Below are 13,355 nucleotides of genomic sequence, written 5' to 3'. Positions count from 1 at the left end.
CTTTCACAGATGTATGGAGATTAAACAACACACTCTTAAATGATCAGTGGGTCAAAGAAGGAGTTGCTAGAGAAATCGGTAAATATCTTGAGACGAATAATAATGAGAATACAACATATCAGAACTCATGGGATGTGAGAAAGGCAATTGAGAGGGAAATTTATTGCCCTAAATGCCTTTATTAAAAAACAAGAATGAGCAAAACTTGAGGATTTAACTGCTTGCCTGGAGAATTTAAAGAATGGCAAACTACAGAAAGCAAATAAAAGAAGAGAAATAATAAAAACTAAAGCAGAAATAAACTGGAGAACAATAAAACAAACAATAGAAAGAATCAAGAAAAGTAAAAGTTGGTTCTTTGAGAACATCAATAAAATTGATTGTTCCCTAGGTAGACAAATGAAGAAATAAAGAGAGAGGACACAAATTAAAAAAAATCAGAAATGAGAGGGGGTTGTTACCACAGATCATGAAGAAATTTTAAAAAGCATTAAGAGAATATTATGAACAACTATATACCTACAAATTAGACAACTTAGATGAAATGGACAAATTCCTAAAAACACACGAATTACCTGTACTGACTCGAGAAGAAATAGAAGATCTCAACAAACCACTACAAGTAAAGAATTCCAAACAGTCATCAAAAATCTTCTTCCAAAAATAAAGCCTGAGACCAGATGGCTTCACAGGATTTGTCAAACAGTTCGAAAGGAACTAATGCCAATTCTGCTCAAACTTTTCAAGAAAATTGAGGAGAAAGGAATGCTGTTTAACTTATTTTATGAAGCTAACATCACTCTATTACCAAAGTCAAATAAAGAAGATACAAGAAAAGAAAACTACAGACCAGTCTCTGTAATGAACATAGATGTGAAAATTCTTTTAAAATACTAGCAAATCGTATGATGCCACATTAGAAGAATTATATATCATGACCAAGTGGGATTCATACCAGGAATGCAAGGGTCGTTGAACATAAGAAAATCAATCATTGTAATACAACACATTAAGAAATTGAAAGGGAAAAAGCAATGGTCATATCGATTGATGCTGAAAAAGCAATCAACAAAATATAGCATCCTTTCCTCATAAAAATACTTCAAAAGTTAGGAATTGAAGTCAACTGTCTCAATATTGTAAAGGGTGTATATGATGCTGACGTATACAAATTTTTCCCATAGCCAGCATCATACTTCATGGTGAGAAGTTGAAAGCATTCTGCTTAACATTGGGAACAAGGCAAGCATGCCCAATTGTCACCACTATTATTCAACCTTCTATTTAGAAGTACTAGCTGGAGCAATTAGACAGGAGAACGAAATAAAAGCCATCCAAATTGGAAAGGAAGAAGCAAAACTTTCATTCTTTGCAGATGGCGTGATCCTATACTTAGAAAACCCTGAGAAATGTACAGCAAAAGTACTTGAGCTAATAAACAAGTTTAGCAAAGTGGTTGCATGCAAGATTAATGTAGAAAAATCTATAGTGTTTCTATACACAAGCAGTGACCTATCTGAGGTGACAACCAAGGAAAAAATTCCATTCAGAATAGTGGCCAGAAGAATCAGGTGTCTAGGAATAAGCCTAATCAGGGGTGTAAAGGACTTATACACAGAAAATTGCAAAGAATTGCTAAAAGAAATTTAAAATGACCTAAATAGATGGAAAGATATTCTATATTTATGGAGAGGAAGGTTGACTGTCATCAAGATGTCAGTTCTACCCACCTGTTCTACAGATTCAATGCAATAACAGTAAAAATCCCAACAACCTTCTTTGAAGACTTGGAAAAGCTGGTTATCAAACTTATAGGAAAGGAAAGAGACCCCAAATAGGTAAAGTTATCCTAAAAATGAAGAGTGAAGTGGGAGGACTATCACTTCCTAACTTTAAAGCTTACTATGAAGCCTCAGTAGTCAAAATAGCATGATACTGGCACAAAGATAGAAGGACTGACCAGTGGAATAGAATCAAGAGTGCAGAGGTTGACCACCAAATTTATGGACATTTGAACTTCAATAAGGCCCCCAAATCCACTGAACTGGGATAGAATAGTCTTTTCAATAAATGGGCATGGGAGAACTGGATTTCAATAACTAAAAGAATGAAAGAGGGACCCCTACCTTATACCTATACCTTATACAAAAATTAATTCAAAATGGATTAAAGACCTAAATGTAAGGGCCAGTACCATATAACTTCTAGGACAAAATGTAGGGAAACATCTTCAAGATCTAGTAATAAGAGGTAGCTTCTTAAACTTTACACCTAATGCACAATGTCCAATACGAAAAAAAAAAAAAAATGAGAGCTCCTTAAGATCAAGAGCTTCTGTGCCTAAAAGGGTGAAGAAGCAGCCCACTGAATGAGAGAGAATGTTTGGGAACCACATACTGGATAAAGGCTTGATTTTCCACATACATAAAGAAGCTAAAACAACTCAGTTATAAAGTGGGCAGAGGAAATAAATAGACACTTTTCTGAAGAGCAAATACAGATGATTAAAAAGCACATGAAGAGCTGCTCATCTTCATTGGCCATAAGGGAGATGCAAATTAAGACAACAACATAATGTCTCACTCCTATAAGAATGGCTGCTATTAAACAAGAAGCTATAAATTTTGGAGAGGATGTGGAGGAATTGGAACACTTAGTCATTACTGTTAGAAATGTATAATGGTACAGCTGCTGTGGAAGTCAGATTGCGATTCCTCAGAAAAGTAATATTGTGTTACCCTATAACCAGGCAATACCAATACTCATTTCGTACCCAGAATAGATGAGGGCAGTGACACAAACAGACATTTGCACACCAATGTTCATAGTGCCACTATTCGCAATTACCAAGAGATGGAAACAATCCAAGTGCCCATCAACAGATGATTGGATAAACAAAATGTGATATATACATACAAGGGAATATTATGCAGCATTTAGACAAAATAATGTCTTGAAACATTTCCCAACATGAACAAACCTTGAAGACATTGTGCTGAGTGAAATAAGTCAGAAACAAAAGGACAGATACTATGTGATTTTGTTATTATGACTCTGGTAAAGCCTCCAGTATTTTGGAGCAGCTAGAAGGAAAGATCTGAATGAAGGAATGGTAGCCCAAGACAAACTCTGGGATATGTTCTGTAGCTACTTGTTGAAGTGTGCTTTGAAACTTATTGCTTTCTTTTTTTTTTTTTCGTATATCTGTTATATTTTACAACAAAAAAGGTAAAAAATAAAAAATTATAGGCAGGCATAGTAATATTAGATAAAATAAATTCCTGAAATAAAAAAAAATCAACAAAAACTGTCCCATGGGAGCCCAGACATTGGGCTTATTAGACAAAGACTTTAAATCAAATCTTAGATATGCTCAGAGCTTCAATGAAACCATAGATAAATAATTAAAATAAATTGGGAAAAGTATTTATGAATAAGTAGAGAATATCAGTAAAGAGATAGAAATTATAAAAGGAAACCAAATAGAAACTCAGGACCTGAGAAGTACAATAGCTGAAATGAAAAATTAACTAGAGGGGTTTTACAGCTGATTTGAATAGGTAGAAGAATGAATTGGTACATTTGAAGATAGGACAATTGAAATTATCTAGCCTGAAAAAAAGAAATGACAAAGCATGAAGAAAAATGAATAAAGCCTAAGTGACCTGTGGAATGCCTTCAAGTATACCAGCTTATGCATTATGGGAGTCGCAGAAGGAGAAGAGAGAGAAAGGGGCTGAAAGATTGCCAATTAGATGTTGGTTGGGGTTGCTCTCATCTTGAAGCCTTTGAAGGGGCCTGGAGGATCTGCTTCTGAGATGGCTCTCACTTAGCTGTTGGCAGGAGGCCTCAGTTTTTTTATAGCTATTGGCAGGATGTTTCGCTACTTCTCTTCATGGGCCTCTCTATAGATCTGTCCTCAGGACAGGGTAGTTGGCTTCCTCCAGAGAAAGTGATCCAAGAAAGAGCACACAAGACAGCTTTTTATGACCTAGTCTTAGAAGTTATGTAGCCATCACTTCCATTACATTATATTCCTTAAAAGCCTAGTCACAAAGTCCTGCCCACACTTGAGGCAGGGGGGGAGTAGGAATTTGTTTTTTTGAGGGAAAGATTGTCAAAATTTTATGGACAAATTTAAAAATCACCACATCAGGTTTATATGTGATTTCTTTTTTTTTTTCAAATGAACCTTTATTCTCTGGAGACAAGCTGGTATTTCTGGGTAAAACAATTCTTTGTTGCTTTTATCTAAAACGATAAGAAAGAAATTTAAAGTCTTGGCATAGTCATACATGAACAATCTACACATGTTCTGCTTTAGATTAGGTAGCTTCTATTTTGTCAATTGCTGCCTCAAATATGAAATATGCATATGTTTTAGTTTCCTTGACTACTCATATACCATGCATTGGGTTGACTTAAATGATGAGAATTTATTGCCTCATGATTTTAAGGCTAAGAGAAAGTACAAATCAAGGTGTTCTCAAGGAAATGCTCTCTTGCTGAAGACTGGCATTCCAGGGCTGGCTGCTGGGCATCACTGATTCTTGACTTCTCTGTTACATGGCAATGCACAAGGAGACCTCTGCTGGCTTCTCTGGTCTCTTCCCGGTTCCACTGAAGTTCAGCTTCTTGCATCCCATGGCTTTCTTTCTGTCTATATGAATTTCATTCTCTTATAAAGGGCTCTAGTACTTAGAATTAAGGTCCATCCTGATGGAGATGGCCAACAACTTAACTGAAGTAACCTCATCAAAAGTTCACACTCACAAGAAGGGGTGAAATATAAGGGCATGTTTTTCTGGAGTACATCACTCCAAGCCACCTTAACATATATATGAATATGTATGTATGTGTATATATAAGAACACACATATAATGTACATGCAAGCATTTATAATAGCCATGAGATATGCAGAGTAGATCCTAAGTCTTCCTGTAGTAAAAGTACATTCCTCCATTGCCATTCATTTTCAGCACATTATTTAGTCAGTAGTCATATTCCCTCAGAAACATCTATCCACATTATCCGCCTTGAAGGTTCAAAATCTTAACTAGATAGAGACTTTGCCTTTTTTCTGTTTGTTCATTTGGAAGTCCTTTGCAAACAACTTCAAATTAGGTTACATATGTAGTTTTAAAATAAAATAATTTCCCATAGATTACACATTTCTTGATGTGCAGAAGGCAAATAGCAATATATAAAAGGCACACTCATATAATAAAAGTCAAATATTTGCACAAAATTCCTGTTCATATTTTACTGAATCATTGCAAAGATTGTTATAGTTTATCTGTATAGATTTCTGGCATACAGGATATTTTATTCTCATTCAGATTATACTAATTTATTATAGCATACAAGAAATGAGCACATATTTTAGTAATTTATCAATTATACCACAAGCATTATACATTCTCATGTAGACCTTGAACAATTAACTAGTCAGTTTTTGAAAAGTTTTTTAAAACTTTTTTTAAACTTTTTTGTTGTATAATATAACATATATACAAAACAAAGAAATAAAAAAGCAATCGTTTTCACAGCACTCTTCAACAAGTAGTTACAGGACAGATCCCCAAGTTTGTTATAGGCTACCATACGATCCTCTCAGATTTTTCCTTCTAGTTGCTCCAGAATATAGGAAGCTAGAAGGCATACTTATTTTTTTATCATCACAATCGACTTTTTTTTTCTAGAAGTAAAAACCTAAAATTGTGGAATTGTAACCCATTACAACTCTGAAATATGTTCTACAACTAATTGTGGTGCTGTGCTTTGAACTAATCATTTTTAATAACTAGTTTTAAGTTAATTGGTATAACATATTTTGAAATAATATGAAGGCACTCGAATTGCTATTTAAATATTTATATAATAAAAAAGTTACTCCTTGCTGTTTTTAAATAAAACAAGAAGGCAAATACTCAACAGATTCTTCACTGGATGTTTAGTTATGGGTGGAATGGATGGTATTAATTCATTGAATTTGTAGGGTAAGGTATAGACTGCACCATTGACAAGTGATCCTTTTAAAAGTAGATTTTAAGATTAACGAGTTTATAACAATTACTTTTTGTCACTGGAACTCAGACATTTCTAAATGCATTACAGTATTAACTTAAAACATGAGTTAAGATATGGATGTGGGAGAATTTTATATTAAATGAAATGTTAAGCAAAAAAAAGTGATAATTCTTGATGTTAGGCTTACATGAAACTTTTTCACTTTCATGCTTGTAATAGGTCCATTATTTTCACTTTTCTCTAAATAGGGCATCCTTTTACTTCATATTAATTTATCAGTTGGTTCCTAGTAAAAGGGTTTGTCTATTAGTTGGGCTTAAATTATTTCTTAGAGCTCCTATTTTTGGGAAAACAATGAGGACACTCTGGTGACTTCTTTAAGGTCCAAATTCTTAGCTTTCAGGCTGAGGTCCTCAGTGTCTGAGGGATATGGCATATACCCCCTTTAAATGCAGTTCACTGATGCAGTAATTCTCAGTGTAGATGTGGGGAGAAATTCTAGGTGCCTTGACAAAGCCACTCCCCTACAGATGGCTATATAACCTCTAGATGTGAGTGCTTCTCTAACTTGGCTCTCCCTACCTCCCCTTTAATACGGAGCTTCTAATCAGTTCATCTCTCTAGAACTGTTTGAACTAGGTAAAGAATAGAAGAGCACCTCTATCAGTCCAAGTCAGTTCAGAATCCTTTAATGTGTCCAGTTGATTAAATGGGAGTAAAATTTATCTAAGAATAAAACAGACTACTTAGACTTGAGCCCTGACTCTGTTCCTCAGTAACAATATGTCCTTAGGCAGATCATTTAACCTCTCACACAATATGCTTAGTAATGTTTATACATTTGTGATACTTAATGAAACAGTATTGATACATACTATTAACTGCATATTCCTTACTTTTTGTGTAATATCCTTTTTCTGTTCCAGGAACCATCCATTACATTTGGTTGTAAAGCCTCTTCAAGCTGTTCTTGAACTCTTGATTCCTTAACTCTATTTCCTAGGCTGTCCTTGTTTTTGATGACTTTGAGAGTTTTCAGGAATATTGTTTGGGTATTTTGTGAAATGTCTGTCAATGGGTATTTGATTTTTTTTTTTCACGTTGAGACTGGGCTTATGGGTTTTGAGGAGGAAGACCATAGAGGTGAAGTGCTACTCTGGTCATATCATATCAAGTGTATATGCTACCAAATTAAATCACACTGTGATATTAATTGTGATCACATGGTGCTTGTTAGAAGTGTTTGTTAGCTTTCTCCACTGTAAGGGTACTCTTTCTCTCCGTATTGTACTTTTCAGAAGGCAGTCACAATATGTAGCCCATCTTAAGGAGCGGGGAGTTATGCTCCATTTCCTTCAATGTGGACTATCTACATAAATTATTTTAATTCTGCATAAGAAATTCATCTGTTCTCCCCATTTATTTATTACTCATAGTTTATTACTTTATACTTTCGGTTATAATCCAACACTATTTTGTTGCTCAAATTGTTCCAGCTTTGCCAGTTGAGGTGTTCTTTTACTTGCCTCATTTGTCCCTTTAATATACCTCATCAGTTGTATTGATGTGTATGTGTGTTTAGCCCTTCCTTTTGCACTAGCACTACCTGATATTCCATATTCATCTTGTGTGTTTCCTACCCTGGCCCTAGAACCAAGAGCCTAATTCCTTTCGTTGGAGAATGGAAACCAAGATCCAGGCTCCAAGTGTGATTGCTGCTGCTGCAGGGTATCTTTACCTCTAGGCTCTCTCAGCTGACAAAACTAGGAGAGATATATACATGTACTAACTTAGGTATGCCCACATATCTATAGATATTTCTCTTTATATATATCTATATATATATATATGTATATATCCATTTCTATGTATTAAGCTTAATGTGTTCGTATTGATGTCTCCAACTCTAATCCGTTACCACATGGCTCATTCTAACTGCAACTACCCCCTGCCAGTTGTTTGTAACCTCTCACTTCAATAGTGAGAAGCCTGACTCCTACCATCCACCATCTATTTAGCTTTTCAATTCTGTTATACATTATAGTTGGTTTTTATTTAACTCATACCTCCATGAAAATTAAATTGAGCAACTAGAGTGCAGAGCTTAAAGAAGTACTGTTTGTTTTTTTTATTTTTTATTTTTTTAATTTTTTGTTAATTGAAAAAATTATAAGAAACACAGACATTCCCAACACATACACTCAGCAATTCACAGTATCATCACATAGTTGCATATTCATCATCATGATCATTTCCCAGAACATTAGCATCAATTCAGAAAAGTACTGTTTGTTTTGCATTCAGTTTGCAGCTTTCATTCACGTGCCACTCTTAGCACCATTTCACCCCACCCCCTTCATTGAGGTTATTTCATACATATGTAATCCAGTTAGGATTTTTTGTTGTTGTTGTCATATTCTGCATTCTGACCTCCTAAATGAATTTTTTTTAATTTGCATACATAAGGTTCAATCTGTAGTTTATAACGTTCTATGGGTTTTGACAAATGCATAATGTCATGTGTCCACCATTGCTGTATCATTTAGAATTGTTTCAGAAATATAAAAAATCCCCTTTGGTTCACTTACTCAACTCACCCTGAAACCCTTGCAACCACTGATCTATTTACCATCTGTACTAGTTAGGGTCCTCTAGAGAAACAGAATCCACAGGAAACACTCGCAAATACAAAATTTATAAAAATGTCTCAAGTGACCATGGGAACACAGAGTCCAAAATCCACAGGGCAGGCTGTGAAGCCGATGATTCCGATGGAGGGTCTGGACGAACTCCACAGGAGAGGCTCGCCACCCGAAGCAGGAAGAGAGCCTGTCTCTTCTGAATCCTCCTTAAAAGGCTTCCAGTGATTAGATTAAGCATCACTCATTGCAGAAGACACTCACTTTGGCTGATTACAAATGGAATCAGCTGTGGATTCAGCTGACATGGTCATGATTTAATTCTATGAAATATCCTCATTGCAACAGACAGGCCAGCACTTGCCCAACCAGACAAACAGGTACCACTACTTGGCTAAGTTGACACATGAACCTGACCATGACACCATCTCTGTAGCTTTTCCTTTTCTAGAATGTCATATAAATGAAATTATACAAAATGTACCCTTTCAGACTGGCGTTTTTCACTTAGCAATGAGCCTTTAAGATTCATCCATTTCTTTTTGAGATTTGATAATTCATTTAATCACTGAATAGTATTCTGTTCAATGGATGTGCCACAGTTTGTGGTACAGTTTCACCTACTGAAGGACGTTTGTTTATGCATTCACCTAATGAAGAATATCTTGGTTACTTTTTTTGTTTGGGGCAATTAGGAATGAAGCTGTTATAAACAGCCAGCTTTTGTGTGGGTGTAAGTTTTCACATCCATTGGGTAAATACTTAGGACTACAATTACTGAACTGTATGGTATGTTAACCTTGTAAGAAACTGCTAAACTGCATACCAAACTTCAGTTATGCCATTTTGCATTTTGAACCATAATAAATGGAGTTCCTTTCACTGCACATCTTTGCTTACAATTGGTATTGTCATTTTGTTTTCTATTTTAGCCATTCTAATAGGTATGTCGTGGTGTTTCATTGTTTCAATTTGCAATTACTTAATGACAAGAATATTTAGCATCCTTTCATATACTTATTTGCCATCTATATGTCTTCTTTGGGTGAGCTATCTGTTTAGATTTTTTGCCCTTTTTTAATTGTTTTTTGTTTGTTTTCTTTTTGTTGAGTTTTAAGAGTTCTTCATATGTTTTGATTACATATCCTTTTTTATGTATTTTGCAAATATCCTTCCACCTTCTTCACCACTGTGAATGGCTTGTCTTTTATTCTCTTAACAGAGTCTCAGAGCAGAATTTCTTGATTTTCATAAGTCCAACTTATCAGGATTTGTGTTTGTTGTTAATGGAGTAGTTTTATGTTTGCATATTACATTTAGATCTATGATCCATTTTATGTTAATTTTTGTGAAAGCTGTAAGGTCTGTGTCTAGGTTTATTTTTTTGCATATGGACGTCCAGTTTTCCAGTATCATTTTTTAAAAAGACTGTCCTTTCTCCATTGAATTCCCTTTATGCCTTTTTCAGAAGTCAGTTGACTATATTTATATGGGTCCATTTCTTGGCTCTCTGTCCCCAAGATATGTGTCTATTCTTTTGCCAATACTATGCTGTCTTGATTAGCTATATGGAGGACTTGGTATTGGAGAGAATGAATCCTCCAATCTTTTTTCTTCAGTATTGACTATTCAAGACCTTTTGCTTTCCATATAATCTCTATAATAATTCTGTCAATATTTATAAATTAGCTTGCTGGGTTTTTTTGTTTGTTTGTTTGTTTTTTGCATGCAGGCCCTGAAAATCGAGCCTGGGTCTCCAGCATGGCAGGCAAGAACTCTTCCTGCTGAGCTACCGTGGCTCCCTTGCTTGCTGGGTTTTTATTGGTATCATTTTAATCTATAAATCAAGTTGGAAGGAAATGACATCCTAACAATCTTGAGTCTTCTATGAACATGTATGTCTGTTTATTGAGGTCTTCTTCAGTTTCTTTCATCAGGGCACGCAGGTCCCGAACATACTTTGTTAGAGCTATACCTGAGTGCTTTGTTTTTTTAATGTGTGTGCTATGATAATTTTTTTTTTTTTTTTTACTTCAAATTCCAGTTGTTCATTGTTGGTAAAAGCACTTGAGTTTTATTTATTGCCCTTTTTTTATATGACCTTACTTTACGCAGTAAGTTCCAGGTGGTGTTGTCATTTTGGGGGGTATGTTTCTTATTAAGATTCTTTGAAATTTCCTACATAGATAAGTTATCTGTGAATCAAGGAAGTTTTATTTCTTCCTTTTCAGTCTGCATACTTTTTAATTATTTCTCATCTTATTGCTCTGTTATACTTCAGTTTTCTTTTAACTTAATGTTTCTATATGCTTACCAGGTTTCTCTTTTCTTCCTGTTTCAGAGGATGATATGTCTTTTTTCCATTGATGAATGTTTGTATAGAAGAAAAATTAGACAATGTCTTTGCCTACAGGAAGATTGCAGTCTAGTGGGAGAGGCAACAAGTAAATGATGACTGATTATAATGCAGTGTGACAAGTGCTGTGATAGAGATGTACATAGAGATCAGGAATTCTAATGTTAAATACTGTATTTTTGTCCCTTGATTTCAAACTTCCCACCTCCCTTAAAGGCCTTTTTCTGCTTGCCTCTTCAGTAAGCCTCATTATCCCTTTCTTTTTGGGTCCCTTCTTTTCAGCATAAAAATTTAGTTATATTTTGACCATTTAAGAAAAAAGGGGATAGGAGAAATCAGCAACAAATCATTCAAAACCAAATTTCTTGGTAGAATGGAGGCTTTGCTTCTTCATTCCACCCATATTCTTTCCACCTCTTAGTACTCTCCAGAGTACCCTCTCCTAGGTTACTTTCTGGGTCACATGAGATGATGTTAGGATCTGTTGGATGCGAGGTGTCCACGGGTCCAAGTCATCTTGAGTAGAATCATTTGAATTTGCAGGTCTGAACCCCAAGGGAGAAGTCAGACATTTAGGTAATCAGCAGGCTTATACAGGTGGTGGTTAAACCATGAGCATAGATGGCATTGTGCAGGAAATGTTTTAAGAAAAACATAGGGTGCTGCATCTGCCTAGACTACTTTTCGTTTCACTCCCATTTATCTGATTAATTCCTTGTGTTGCTGGAGTCATCATAGTCATTACTTCCTCCCTGGAAAGAAGGGGACCTTTTCATGATGGTCCTCTAAGCTTTATTTAGGCAAGTGTTCCTATTTGCATCCATGATGTTCTGTGATTAGCTGTATGAGAATATTTATCTCCCTCTATTTATTTGCCTATTTTCTAATCTTCTCCACTAAACTGTACAACTCTCAAGGGCAAGGACTATATTTAGCACACCATCCCAGCATACACAAGTATTTGCTAAAATTTCATTGCATCAAAAAGTATATTCATAAACTTGCTTTATCATAGATTTTACTTGACTTTTCCCCTTATCATTTAGCGCAGTGCCACAAGTTTATCATCAACAGAGAATGTACTTTCAGTTAAAAACAAGGTAGCTATATATTGGTAGCATATTTCTTAAGCAATACTTAAGCCAAATGTGTGATCAATATTTGTTTTTTTCTACCCTGTAAATCCTCTGCCCCAGAAGTTCATTTATGTATGAGCTTCAGTAATAAAAACTGTATGTTAAAATCAATTTGCTACATTAGTGTGCTTCAAGAAGTTTTCTTGTGACTTGTACATTTTGGAAGGTAATTTCTTAAAACCATTTCATAATAGGGGGTGCACAAGTAGTTCAGTAGTAGAATTCTTTCCTGCCGTGCGGGAGACCTGGGGTTCGTTTCCCGGTCCACGCACTTCCCCTCCCACCCACCCCCACCCAAAAAAACCAAGCAAAACAAAATTCAACAAATGATGCTGCAATAATCAGATACTCACATGGAAAAAATATGAAATGTGACCCTGCCGTACAGCATACAAAAAAAATCATTTCCTAATGTTCTAGTTTGCTAGCTGCAGGAATGCAACACACCAGAGACGGATTGGCTTTTAATAAAAGGGGATTTATTTCATTAGTTCTTCAGAGGAAAGGCAGCTAACTTTGATCAGAGGTTCTTTCTTAATGTGGGAAGGCTCAGAGTAACCTCTGCCAGACTTCTCTTTAGGCCTCTGGGTTCCAACAACTTTCCCCGAGGTGATTCCTTTCTGCATCTCCGAAGGCCTAGGCTGAGCTCCCAGTGCTGAGATGAGGTGTGCCAAGCTGCTTGGGCTGTGCTAAGTTGCGCTCTCTCATTTAAGCACCAGCCAGTTAACTCAAATGTCATTCATTGCAGCAGGCACACCTCCTAGTCGACTGCAGATGTAATCAGCAACAGATGGGGTTCACGTACCATTGGCTCATGTCCACAGCAACAGAACTAGGTGCCTTCAACTGGCCAAGTGGGCAACTGAATCTAACTACCACACCTAATATTATCATTTCTAAGTTTATGCAAGTGTTACTTCTGATAAGTATGTATTAAAATTTCTGTTTGCTCTTTAAAGACTATCATTATGGAACAAAAAAATTTTTTTAAAAAGGACAAAGAGAGGAAGAGATTCTTTTCAAAGACAAATTAGCCTTTAGTTATATATTTTTCTTGAAACATAATATTGCATGTAGGCATATATATCTTTTAATATAGAACCACTTTGGAAGGTGGTGATAAAGTAATATGTTTGATATTTTCTAATATATATTTCTACTAGTTTTATGGGATCAACAGCATTGAGTCCCTA

At 35.5% G+C, this 13,355-nt stretch overlaps 1 protein-coding gene and 1 long non-coding RNA gene across 3 annotated transcripts in view; one reads left to right on the top strand and one right to left on the bottom strand.

Annotated features, from left to right (window-relative positions):
* STK3 (serine/threonine kinase 3) overlaps positions 1-13,355 on the top strand; it is a 413,585-nt gene that overhangs the window by 285,322 nt on the left and 114,908 nt on the right. The gene's annotated exons all lie outside the window — the stretch shown is intronic.
* Positions 1-13,355, bottom strand: part of LOC143688891 (uncharacterized) — a 35,684-nt gene that overhangs the window by 8,529 nt on the left and 13,800 nt on the right. The gene's annotated exons all lie outside the window — the stretch shown is intronic.

Source organism: Tamandua tetradactyla, chromosome 6 (assembly GCF_023851605.1).
Source record: "Tamandua tetradactyla isolate mTamTet1 chromosome 6, mTamTet1.pri, whole genome shotgun sequence".
NCBI classification, from domain to species: domain Eukaryota; kingdom Metazoa; phylum Chordata; class Mammalia; order Pilosa; family Myrmecophagidae; genus Tamandua; species Tamandua tetradactyla.
This window is presented reverse-complemented; position numbering and strand designations above follow the sequence as displayed.